General features: G+C 39.4%; 1 protein-coding gene across 1 annotated transcript in view; it reads left to right on the top strand.

The window, feature by feature from the left end:
- TNNI3K (TNNI3 interacting kinase) overlaps nt 1-13,275 on the top strand; it is a 220,431-nt gene that overhangs the window by 141,609 nt on the left and 65,547 nt on the right. The gene's annotated exons all lie outside the window — the stretch shown is intronic.

The raw sequence follows: 13,275 nt of genomic DNA, 5'->3' as shown, positions 1-13,275 counted from the left end.
AGCACTAAAGGACTTTAGTTGGTAATTAAAACTACAAGAAACAAATTTTACAACAGTGACAATTATGTACTTGACCCAACTGTATTTTGGATGATTGAAATAAAATATAGGAAAGCTTCAGAACCTGCCAAGTATCCAACTGCCTCTGTCATTATACGAAATATATAAAACAATGGATTTCCAGATACTACATGAACATTTAGATTGCAATGATCTGCATGGAACTGGGTCTAGTTGGAGTCACACCTAGAGCTGACCTATTAAAATAAATGAGATTTATATTATTTAGATTAATTTCCCGTTGAAATTAATCTTTCTGCTTTAATTATGATTAAATCTGGATCCAGCTCAGGAGGAACAGTTACTCTCAGAAATCTATAAGTGTCTTGTTCAGTAATCAGCAAAGAAAGATAGAAAATCTAAGTTCCACAGTTAATATATAATTTTCAATTGATCTATAAAATTCTTTACACATCATATGTGACTGTGGCCAAATATGATATACATACCCAATGAAACAAGTGCTTTACCATACAACTTAATATACAATAATGAAGAGGACGGGATTATGACATGATATATATTGGCCCCATTTGTACAAAAAAGTGACTTTATCTCGATTTCTCTCTGTTCAGTCATTGTGACTTGCAGTGGGAGTTAACCAAATTGCAAACATCCAGAAGAGACTGGGCAGTGGGAGCCAATACATTGGTAATCTCTCATAATCCTCATTATTGTGACAAGTAAATGTTTTCAGTGAAGGTATTACTGCTACCAGAATCCATTAGTCTACCAAATTAAATTTTATGCTACCATCTTCATCTTCTCAGTCTCAATGGTGCTACAAGATCCCCTTGCATACTTATATTCCAGTCTGACACTGCAATGTCTTAAAAATTCTGCCAGAAATCAAGGCCATCTTGAAAACTGGTTGTTTATTGCATTGCTGATTACTGTCCCGTTTTACTTCAATATTGATAAACTGATAGTAGAAAATGCATGAATTGTCATTATATCAATTGCAACATTTTAAGTCTGTATCTTTGTTTTTGATTACCCATTGGCATGTATTACATGTATAAATGCTTGTAACCATTTATGTCATGTGCATCCATTGTAAGTTGACTTTAAAAGATTCTTGATGAAATTGAAAAATAAACCCACAATGTCTCTGAGAGAGGAGCTAAAATCGGCTCATATCTTGGAACCAATGAAGAAGGGAGAAGAAAGCAGGGGGTATAAGCACTTGCGATGGGACTCTCTTTGATTTGGGCAAAGGCATAATAACCCCCTCCTGTTCAGCTCCAAATTAGCTACACCATTCTTCAGTCAGAGAAAACCAGAACCCTTAAGCACAGCTTCAGAGCCTTTAATCACTTGAAGTGTAAAGGGAAAGCCAACACAAAGGATTCTGGGTAAGAATACAGCTCCAGACTTTGCAGCAGGAGTTTACTTTCCTGGAGTTTCTCTATGTATATTTCAAGAGGTTACAAATCTCAGTTCCATGTGGATGTGAGAGACAAATATCCCTAAGCCATGGTGATTTGCTTTGAGGGTTTTTTTTGAGCATTTTCTTTTTAAGGAACAATTTTCATCACATCTTCAGATGCACACAGGTTTGCACTGTAGGAGGCTCACCAGGTGCATCCGTGGCACGTCTGTTTGCTAGAGATAGAGTTACCCAGTCTTGTGTTGCAGCATTCCCAAAATATGAGACTGTTGTGCTGAACTACATAAAGGCTTGTTCTGTATAAATAACAGCTTCTCACACAGCGATGGCTCCACAGGTGGAGCATTCTTCCATTTGATGCTAAAGTTTACCAGTTCCCTTGTGTCTTTTCAACTCAAAAGTAGATATGTCTGAATGCTCTGATTTCTATACTTTTAACCCCTCTAGACCTTTCGCCTCTGCGTTTACTTATTTTCACTTCCCCCTTTCTGCTTCTTTGATAACTTTAGAGATGAGTGATGGCTACTGCATTCAGAATGCTGACCTTGGAAATTTAAGTGGTATAAACTAACAGAAAGGATGAAGCAGACAAATAATAGACTGGAAAGATAGTCAACTTTTTCTTTCCCTTTTGTTCTTTCTTTGTTTAAAATCTGCCCTTCAATTTACCAGTGCATTTAATGTTTTTAAAACTGAGAAACCAAGATGATTGAAAATTGGTACAGAATCAAATTTAGTCCTGACTTCTGGGTAGTTTCAGTCATCGAAGGAAACTCTAGGGTCCCTCTGGTCATCAATGGTTGTTGTTTGTTCATTCAGTTGGTTCTGGCTCTCCATGAACTCATGGACCAGCCTATGCCAGAGCTCCCTGTTGGCAGAGACGGCCCTAGGTAATTTTCAATGGGAAGCAAACAGTATTTTGCCCCCCCCCCCCACCAATCATTGATATATATTTTCTGTTCGTCGTGGGAGTTCTGTGTGCCATATTTGGTTCAATTCCATCATTGGTGGAGTTCAGAATGCTCTTTGATTGTAGGTGAACTATACATCCCAGTAACTACAACTTGCATATGTCAAGGTCTATTTCCCCTCCCCCCAAGAGTGCCTCAAGAGTGCCCCTGGGCAAAATCAACTATACTGCAAATGCTTACTTTGCCTAATGGGTTGAGCCGCCCCTGCCTGTTGGCCATTGCCACCCCCAGCTCCTTCAAGGTCAAGCCAGTCACTTCCAGGATAACATCCATCCATCTTGCCCTTGGTCAGCCCCTCTTCCTTTTTCCTTCCATTTTCCCCAGCATCATTATCTTTGCCAAACTTTCCTATCTTCTCATGTGGCCAAAGTCTTTGCCTCTAATATCCTTCCCTCCAGTGAGCAGTCAGGCTTTATTTCCTGAGGTATGGACTGGTTTGATCTTCTCGTAGTCCAAGGCACCCTTGGAATTTTCCTCCAACACCACAGTTTAAAAGCGTTTATCTTCCTTCGCTCTTATAGTCCAGCTTTCACATCCATAGGTTACTACGGGGAATATCATTACTTCAACTATGCAGACCTTCATTGCCAGTGGCATCAATTATGCTGTATCAAATTTAAGCCATTTGATCTGGACCTTTCACTGTCAACTCTTGACACATCTGTATACAGAAGAAAACTGGGGAGGGGGAAATATAGCCAAGGAAGAGATCACAATCCAATTTATTTTAAACTAAAAACCAGTTTATTTCAAAATAAATTTTATTCCTTTTTAAATCATTGCAGGACGAAACTAGATATTGTGGCAGCAGACCCAACCTCCAAAGCACAGGAAAGAATTAGTATTAACTAAAGCTCCCAGAATCCCATGACCTGCACAGCCAGTGGTTATTCTGGTCATCAAGTCCTTCATGTTCTTGGAACTATAGTCCAGAGATCTTTTCAAGATCTAAAATTACCACAGATTACTATGAAACAGTTATGAAATGGAAGAATGGGGATTGGGAACAACTCAAAGCACAGGACAGCCATGGTCAATATATGCTTATCCCTTCTCTGTCTGGTTGTTGTCCTAACAATTTTCATTTTTCAACTTGGGTTTGTCATTTGTAAGGATCTACAAACAGGCTGGCTCTCTGAATAATGCACGTTTCACTAAAATGACTAAAGAGGTTTTGTGCTTCTCTATTCCTGTTCTCCAGAAATGCACTGATAACCTTACACCGCTGCCCCCCCTCCCCCACCTATGCATTCTGGTACTGCCATTGAATGTAACAGAAAGCAAAAAGTAAATGAAGATTTAAGGGCAGAATAAACCCTACCCTGATGGCTCTACCATTACCTGGGAGGGGGAGGGGGGCAGGAATGCATTGTTGACCCACCCTAAGTTCCCCAAAGTCAATTCTACTTTGAGGAACTATGGAAAAGCCTCTAATAATAGCTATATTTTGAATGCTTGTTTCTGGGGAATCCTCAGAACCAAGGTACTATGGAATGGCAAACTCAAAGCACAGGTATTTTTTATTGTCATTCATACCATTATAGAATCCTAAAGTTGGAAGGGACAACAAAGGCCATTCTCCTATGAACCTATACTCAGCTAAAGCACTCCTTCACCAAATTCCATCCAATCTTTGTTTAAAGACCTTCAAAGAAGAGAGTTCACCACCTTCCAAGGTAATGTATTCCACTTTTAAACAGATCAATAAAAAGTTCGTACTGCTGTTTAGGTAGAATTCTTTTTCCTGTAATTTGAACCCATTGGTCTCTGAAGCAGCGGAAACCAAGCATCCTTTTGTGTTCAAATGTACAAGATTCACTTCTTATCACAGAACTTCATAAAGGTCCCTGACTAATGGCTTGGTAAGAAAATCTGGAACCTTCCTTCTTCCCCCATCACATGGAGGCATCGGGGCAAGGTGCATTGATGCTCTGTCCCTGCCCCAATCAGACAGGGGAAAGACCCAAAACTGTTGGAGTTATGCAAAAGACACTTTATCTTTTGTTGTTGGCATGGAAGCGTCTTGCTCACCACTTCAGACATGAGTGGGGTGAGGCCATGGCCTGCATCATGCGATGGTGCTCGGCAGACCCTGTGGCCAAAAAGGAGCATTTTTTGGTTTGTTTTTTTTTTTTTTTTGCAAATAGCCTGGAGAACAAAATTCTAGATTTAAACTTCATTACAATATGTGTATTGCATTTTCTATTTTTTTTAAAAAAAATCACATTGCCATTTTGTTTGATTGGTTTATCTATATTCTTTCTTTGAAAGATACAAAAATGCTCTTTAAAGGAATGACCAGAAATAGAAGAAAAAATGGAGATTATTTTCTTTTGAGGAAAAAGGAAGAAATCATATTTTATCTAGTTTTAGAAGCCAAATTGTATTTGAAGCAAATCTTGTAGTTTTTATCTACATAGAACATCAATCACTCTTTCCAAAATACAATTGCCTTGATTCTTTGAAGGAAGTTGTAATAATTAAAGTAGAATAAATTCAATATGTACTGGAAATATATTCCCTTCTAATTCCAGTTCCTTCTTGTGTCAAAAAACCACAATGTTGTTATGAGAAAGAGTAAGCTTTTTTGAAATCAAGCATTTCCTCTATATCTTATTTCTGAGACTTGTGGGCCTCGTAGGAGAAATGGCTTTATTAGTGGTGTGCATGTGCAAAGCTAAATTTATTCCCAGGTTTTATTACTCCCTCTGTTGCATCCCCTAGTGTTCAACAAACCAAAGGTAAGAGGAAAGCTTTTTGTTCACATTACCCTCAATAAATGGGTTTAACTACAATACAAATCTCATAATTCACCTCTCCAGTCCCAGTGGTTACAGGACAAATCCACTAGATTTAGCAGTAAGCCTTAACTACACCTAGATTGACAGATTCAGGAAAAGTTAGGGTTCGGCAACCCTTTGCTTTTATTGGAGTCTTCCTGTTGCTATGGTTTCAGAGAATTAATTGAAATAAAAAGTTCCTCTTTTTTTACTCACTCTATGGCTAATGAGTTTTATAAATGCTTCCTGTTGTACTATTAACAATATGTCTGCAGACCTGATGCAAAATTCTGATAGGAAAAGAAGAAAGAGAAGCAACTAGGAGAAAAGGACATTTATCTAGGTAAATGTGTACATTTTTAAACAAAAGAGATTACCCAAATGAGGATAATGGAGTCCCCATAACCTAGGCTAAATCCTGTATTAATCCTAGGTAGAATTATTGCCAGTGAAATTAATGAAAGTTGTTATGAAATCATAGAAACATAAAATCATAGAAATCAAAGGGACCATAAGGGGCACCTAATCCAGCTACCTGCCAGGCAGCCCTCCAACTTCTGTTTGAAGAAAGGAAGTATATTTTATTATTGAACAGCCCTTACCAACTCATCAGATGGGATGATAGTGTCCTAGGATGCTTCCACCCAATCTGGAGGTCTGATCAGCTTGTTGCCCATCAGACAATGCAGGGGAGCTTCCTGTGGAAGCCCCTCCTCCCACTGGAGCGAAAGCATCACCAGATACTTCCCTCTCAATACAGGAGGCTTCCCACGTTGTGCTAGCTTCCGCATCATTTTCAAAGGCAGCCCCATGCAGAGCATATTACAGTAGTCCAAGCGGAATGTATCCAAAACATGTACCATCATGGCCAAGTCAGATTTTTCCAGGAACAGTTATAGTTGGAGCACCAGTTTAGGTTGTGCAAAGGTGATCCTGGTAACCTCTGTTACCCGGACTTCCAGGTTTAAGGAGGAATCCAGAATCACCCCCAAGCTGCGGACCTGGTCTTTCAGTGGGAGTGTAATCCTGTTCAGCTCAGGTTGTAACCCTATTCCTGGATTCATCAAATGTGAGACCACTAGTACTTTCGTCTTATCTGGATTGAGTTTCAATTTGTTTACCCTCATCCAGCCCATCACTGCCTCCAGGCACTGGTTCAGACGAAGCACAGCTTCCTTGTCTTTATCAGGTAGACAAGAGTAGTAGAGTTGGGCATGGTCTGCATACAGGTGATTGTTGTTGTTCATTCATTCAGTCATCTCCGACTCTTCGTGACCTCATGGACCAGCCCACGCCAGAGCTCCCTTTCGGCCGTCACCACCCCCAGCTCCTTCAAAGTCAGTCCAGTCACTTCAAGGATGCCATCCATCCATCTTGCCCTTGGTCGGCCCCTCTTCCTTTTACCTTCCACTTTCCCCACCATTGTCTTCTCTAGGCTTTGCTGTCTCCTCATGATGTGGCCAAAGTACTTCAACTTTGTCTCTAGTATCCTTCCCTCCAATGAGCAGTCAGGCTTTATTTCCTGGAGGATGGACTGGTTGGATCTTCTCGCAGTCCAAGGAACTCTCAGAATTTTCCTTCAACACCACAGTTCAAAAGCATCTATCTTCCTTCGGTCAGCCTTCCCTAAGGTCCAGCTCTCACATCCATAGGTTACTACAGGGAATACCATGGCTTTGACTATGCGGATCTTTGGTACAGGTGATACCAAACCCCAATACTCTGGATTATCTGCCCCAGTGGTTTCATGTAGATGTTAAATAACATTGGGGAAAGTGATGAGCCCTGTGGGACCCCACAGTCCAATGGCCATGAGGTTGAGCAAGACTCCTCCTACACCAACCTCTGCTTGGTGTTGGAACCACTACACAGCAGTGCCCCTCAGCCCCATCCCCTGAAGTCATTCCAAAAGGATACCATGGTCAATGGTATTGAAAGCTGCTGAGAGGTCTAGGAGAACCAAATAGGTTGCACTGCCTCTATCTAATTTTCTACGCTGATTATCCACCAAGGCAACCAACACTGTTTCTGTACCATGCCCTGGCCTGAAGCCAGATTGGTTCTAGAAGTGGTTCTAGAAAATCAGCTTCATCCAAGAACCCCTGAAGTTGTTTGGCCTCCACCCATTCCAAGGTTTTACTGATCTACAGCAAAACACTGGACAGTAGTTCTTGAGCATGGTCAGATTAAGGGATTGTGTTTTCAACATAAGTTGCATCACAGCATCTTTTAGTGCCATAGGTACTTTGCCTTGGTGGAGCCAGATGTTGATAATCTCCCTTATCCAAGACATGCAGCCCCTGGCCTGTTTAATAAGCCAGGAGGGATACCAGTCAAGAAAACAGGGAGTGGCTCTGACCTCTCCAAGGATCTTATCTACATCCTCTGGTAATACTAACTGAAAGTCATTCATAAATAAGGGATCAGATGGCGCTTTGGCTACATTCATAGAATCATAGAATCATAGAATCATAGAATCAAAGAGTTGGAAGAGACCTCATGGGCCATCCAGTCCAACCCCCTGCCAAGAAGCAGGAATATTGCATTCAAATTTATTTATTTATTTATTTATTTATTTACTTGTATACCGTAGTTTCTCAGCCCAACAGGCGACTCAACGCGGTTTACAACAAGGATAAGAATCAATCAACGATATACAATTTAAAACCATAAAAGCATAATATACAATATTGACACAACAATAGACAACACAATGCATCTCATAATGCAAATCACCCCTGACAGATGGCCATCCAGCCTCTGTTTAAAAGCTTCCAAAGAAGGAGCCTCCACCACACTCCGGGGCAGAGAGTTCCACTGCTGAATGGCTGTCACAGTCAGGAAGTTCTTCCTCATGTTCACAGGAGCTGTACTAATCATGGTGTCGAACGCAGGGTGAATTCAACTGATTTTAGTGGCGAAAAAACTGCAAAGTCATCGCAGTGAGCTGCTGAGTGGAATGTTGGGTTTTCTAATTTGGGTTTAACCAACCACCCTAAACAGTTGTTTTTGTTCTTTTTGGAGGTTATAGTACTAGAGTATGTAGATCTTTTAGCTGCTTCAATTGCCTACCCATAGCATATACGATGGTAAATGAGATCTATACAGGTTAAAAGCCCCTTTCACAGCACAATACTTTACTATTCAAATAAAAAGGTCTTTTGCTGTTGGTAGAAAGATATCATGGAGGGATTACCTAATTTAGTAGGATGTAGTACAACCTGGAGAAAGCTGACACGATAGTCTTCTCTCACATCCACCTCAAATGTGTCTCCAAAAGTCATGGAACTAAATGAAATCCCCCACTCCTTCCAAAAATATGTCTGGACAGGCTCAAGTCTGAGAAAACTGTCTTTCAAATAGTTTGAACCCAAGATCTCTGGAAAATTTCCCACCTTGTAATTTAATCTTAAACTCTCTCTCTCTTGTCTATGTGAACAAATATATAATGAAACCAAAAATAGAGAGAAAGGGATATTTAATTGGGAACCAGAAATTGTTCCTTAAGAAACAAAAACTGAAGAAATTGTGACTTTGTGGAGAAAAGGATGACATGATAGGAGTTTAAAACCATTGTAATGGAAGTTTGTTCTCTCCTGTGCACTCTCTCTCTCTCTCTCTCTCTCTCTCTTATAGTCAGTCACCCAATTAAAGTGATTGGCAGTATTTATTTTTTTTGAATCAATAAACAGAAAGTCATTTTCATGCACCACTTTATTCACTTACATAATTCATTGGTACAAAACATGATGATGGCTTATCATATATTTAGATGCTTTTTCTATTTGGGAGTATCTTCTGAAGGTCTCCAGCCAAAGATTTGCTCTACAGTATAATGGAAACAAAATTATATTGCAAAAACACACCATAATACACATCACTCAATATAGATGGCACCCTATGACAAGTAACACCATTTTTTGTAATGTGTTGGGTGAGAGGATGGGTGTAAACAGCATTATGGTGTTTTTGTAAGAAAAAAGTCAATAAGGTGTTATTTAAAAAAACAACTAATTATATCACTATCATTTGCTACAATGACTAATGTTTATCTGTAACTGGTAAAAATATTAATTTTTATGAATTTGGGACCCCTTTAATACATTTGAGATTATTTCTTTAAAGAATAATTTTATAAATCATGAGAATGTTTTAGAATACATCGTTAAATAATGGATCATGTGTTCTTCAAGAAAAGAAAAGGTAACTACTAGTATGTTGTTTATTCATTCAGTCACTTCTGATTCTTCGTGACCTCATGGACCAGCCCCTGCCAGAACTTGCTGTCAGCCGTCACCAGTATGACAGTATGCTGCCAGTATGTTGCCAGTATGGTAGCATTTAAAAGTAATCTTTCCAACATGCTTAAGAATAGTACTGTCTGGATGAATTTCAGTTTCTCTATGCAAGGGGCATTTTAAAACCACCCTTTTGTACTAAACGGTTTTTATGGTCCTTGTATTTTATAGGGGAGGAGGAAAACATCTACACTGGGCCTTGTAAATGTGGAGGAAAACTGTGTCTCTCTAGATCAGTGGTTCTCAACCTGTGGGTCTCCAGATGTTTTAGCCTTCAACTCCCAAAAATCATAACAGTTGGTAAACTGGCTGGGATTTCTGGGAGTTGTAAGCCAAAACACCTGAGGACCCACAGATTGAGAAACCCTGTTCTCAATATTGTTGGATTTAAACTCCCACTAGCCACTGACAAGAGTGATGGGAGAAACAGTCTCGTAATATCTGAAATATTATACATTCCCCCTCCCTGCCTGAGAACTGCTGCAGGATCAGGATACTATTTGCAGAACTATGGAAATACTTTCCATAGTTCTGCACTTTTTCCTGGTGTCATTTACTTTTTACTGGTTTCGTGTCAGGCAGGTGCATATGTAAACTAATAAGATGAAATTAAAATGATGCCTAGTTACTTCAACATACTTAACCCTTGGAATGCTTCCAGGTAGATCAAGAGTAATACTTTTCCAATCAACAGTATATTACAAAATGACACCCCTTCATTGGATACCTGGTTTTCTAGTACTCTTAGCCTTGGCAGAAAGCCATCTTCTTAGAAAGAGAAAATAGAACACTGTAGCTAGTAAAAAATTATGCAAGGTCAATGGAAAAAGTAAAATTTAAAGGAAAATAACAGTTTAGGAAGACATTCTAAGGTGGAAGGGTGGAAACATTTGATGGGGTACCATCTGAATATTGTGACCACTGCCAGCACTGGCATTCTGTCTTTATACTGATCTCATATTCTTGTGGAAATCCTACCTATCAAGCATAAAAAGTAGAATTCTCTGTGCTATGTATGCCAAGCTGGTCATCCAATTAACAGAGCAGGAAGTAAACAGAATGTGTTATCAAGGACAAGGCAAGATCTAAAGTCAGAAGGTCTTGAAGAACTGGGTTCAGGAAGCAGCCACACATAAAAGAGAGAAAGTGAGATGCAGAGGAAACATAGCTGAGAGTTAAGAGTAATGAGGGAAAACAACACCCTCATCAAAAGCAGCAAGCAATTTAAGTATCAGAGCCATCAAACAGCTCCTAGGCAGCAGAGGTGCCATTTCAGCGTTCTGCAGTTAGAGAGGCTGAAGGAGGGGGGGGGGGGGGGAAACAAGATTCACAAGATTGTAAGGCCTGCTTTGTTACAGATTGAACATGGCAGTTCATCATTTAAAGATATATTTTACAGGATTTGTATGTGCTTGTGTTTCTGAGATCTCAGAACAACAACAAACACTCCTAAGGAACAATGGTATGTGTTCTAAGAACTTTATCACACCATCCTTTTGTTCTACTACAATTATGTTATTGTAGATAATGGATACATATCAGACTCTACATCTTCGGTATTGCATCTGTCATCATTAGTGCAATTGCGCAGATTCGATATTCCATAATCCCACAATCACACCCTCGTAAACCTGCTTTCCTGCATTACTGCAATTCTTTATATTTTTATATTTTTTATTTTTAATGCAGTTGCACAAATTTTAGCATTAAAAACAACAAAAACACAAAGATACATATAAAATAATTGGAAAACAGGCAGCTTGGGAAAAGCAGGATCTTAACATCAGTGTATGGAAAAGTGTACTGTGTAAAATGGAAAAGAAAGGGAGGGAAAGACTAGGTATAGCCCAGCCCATTTCCATGTCACATTGAGATATGATCCTATTATCTCCCAGTTCTGAGGGGTCCTGCCTCAACAGGCACAGTTCTGAGGATCTACCAAGCAATTTAAAGTAATATTAATACAGTGGTCACAAAAAGAATGCATGCAAAGTGAACAAAGAGAATAATAACATTAGGAAATGTCAGCGTAGTAGGACACTTCTGCCCCATTTGAGCCACAGAGCCCCACACTATCCATCACATGATGTAGCTTCACTTCCAGCAGGGCCCAGGGCTCAACTGGGGTGGCAGTGTCCTACGACACTGCGCTGCCAATATGGAAGCCTCCCCATGTCCCATTAGGAACAATGGGGCTACAGTGGGGGAAGCCACTGTGATAGGGAAGCATCCACTGCCGGTGAGACGGGGTGCAGGGTGCCAGAATTGCTCCGCTGTACACCTATACTGTAGAATTAACGTAGTTTGACATCATTTTAATTGCCAGGTGTCAGTTCTATGAAATCCTGGGAGTTGTAATTTGGTGAGGCACCAGCACTCTGTGGAAGAGAAAGATAAAGACTACAACTACCACAATTCTATAACATTGAGTCATGGCAGTAAGGTGATGTAGATTCTTTCTTAAGGATTGTTTCTCACACAAACTACATTGACATTAAGTTGGAGTGGAATGTAGCAGTTTATCTAATTAAGAGCAAAAGGAAGGACCACCAAAAAGTGAAGGAAGGTGAAATCTTCTACTGGCAAAAAAAAGGCTTCTTTGTCTTCCCTTCCAAATTACAGCACATCATCTTGAATATTGTCTCCAGCAGCAACACAGGATGTAATACTTTGAAAATTTGTGTTTTAGCTATTTACTCCCCATGGGACAAAACTCTTCAAAAGCTACACCGATTTTGAAAACTGTTAACAGCATTTCTGGTGCAAAAACTAATCTTTCTTTGATAGTTTAGAATAAGTCTCAACAGTCCAGGATTCTCCTAACAGTAGTTTTCCAATATTAGCGAAGCACATTTTTCAACACGTTTTTGAATATTTTAAAATATTCTTTCCATCCTTCTAACACAAAATACCTGAGAGTCCCCAAATCATGTCTAGTGGCAGATTTGAACTTTGGTTAAGAAACTTCCTTTGTATCACAGACATTTGGATTTGAGAGCAAAATAAACCAAAATCCAGCAAACAGGCCTACAGCTTTCTGACCACTTTCCTTTACTGTTACCTACCTATCCTAAAGTGAAAAATCATTCCTTGCATAGAATGAGATTGATGAAGGATTCCATTGTTACAAGGCCAGAATCATTATCAAAAAACAATCTCAGCAGGGGTCTAATTGCGAAATGATTGTAAAGATGATCTCATCATGAATGGATAAGAATCATGTAAATTCTTCTATTAGGCTACAAACTTCCTTATGCAAAGTAGAAAGGAACAAAATCAAAGGAATGTGCCAGAACATGTCTGTCAAGTTAAATCAAACCTTCAGACAGAAATTAGCCTTGCAAGATCAGTCCAAAAAACTTTGCTCCTTATGCTCACAGCTGGATTCCATAGGCCTTTTACAGAACTCAGTCCTGCCACTGTAAAATATGAGAAGCCACTTTAGTTGAGAGGAGCGGAACAGAAAGTTGATAATCAGGACTTCTGATTTTTTGAAAGGTTATCACTGGGTTAAGTCCCAAATTTCATAAACGTCATTCCTTCTGGGTAATGCTGTCACATAATTAATAATAATAAATGATTTCCCACTATTTATAAGCTGTAGTCTTTCTGCTAGAGAATGACTCTGGCATTTGGACTGACTTAAAGTATAAAGATGTCTCCTTCCATTTTTGGGAAAAAATGAACTATTGTTTTCCAATAATAGTAGTAATAGAAATAGTAGTTGTAGTAGCATCCTGCTAATGGCTATTTGGTTAAAAATAAGACTCTGATTA

This window comes from Anolis sagrei, chromosome 4, assembly GCF_037176765.1.
Source record: "Anolis sagrei isolate rAnoSag1 chromosome 4, rAnoSag1.mat, whole genome shotgun sequence".
Lineage (NCBI taxonomy): Eukaryota > Metazoa > Chordata > Lepidosauria > Squamata > Dactyloidae > Anolis > Anolis sagrei.
This window is presented reverse-complemented; position numbering and strand designations above follow the sequence as displayed.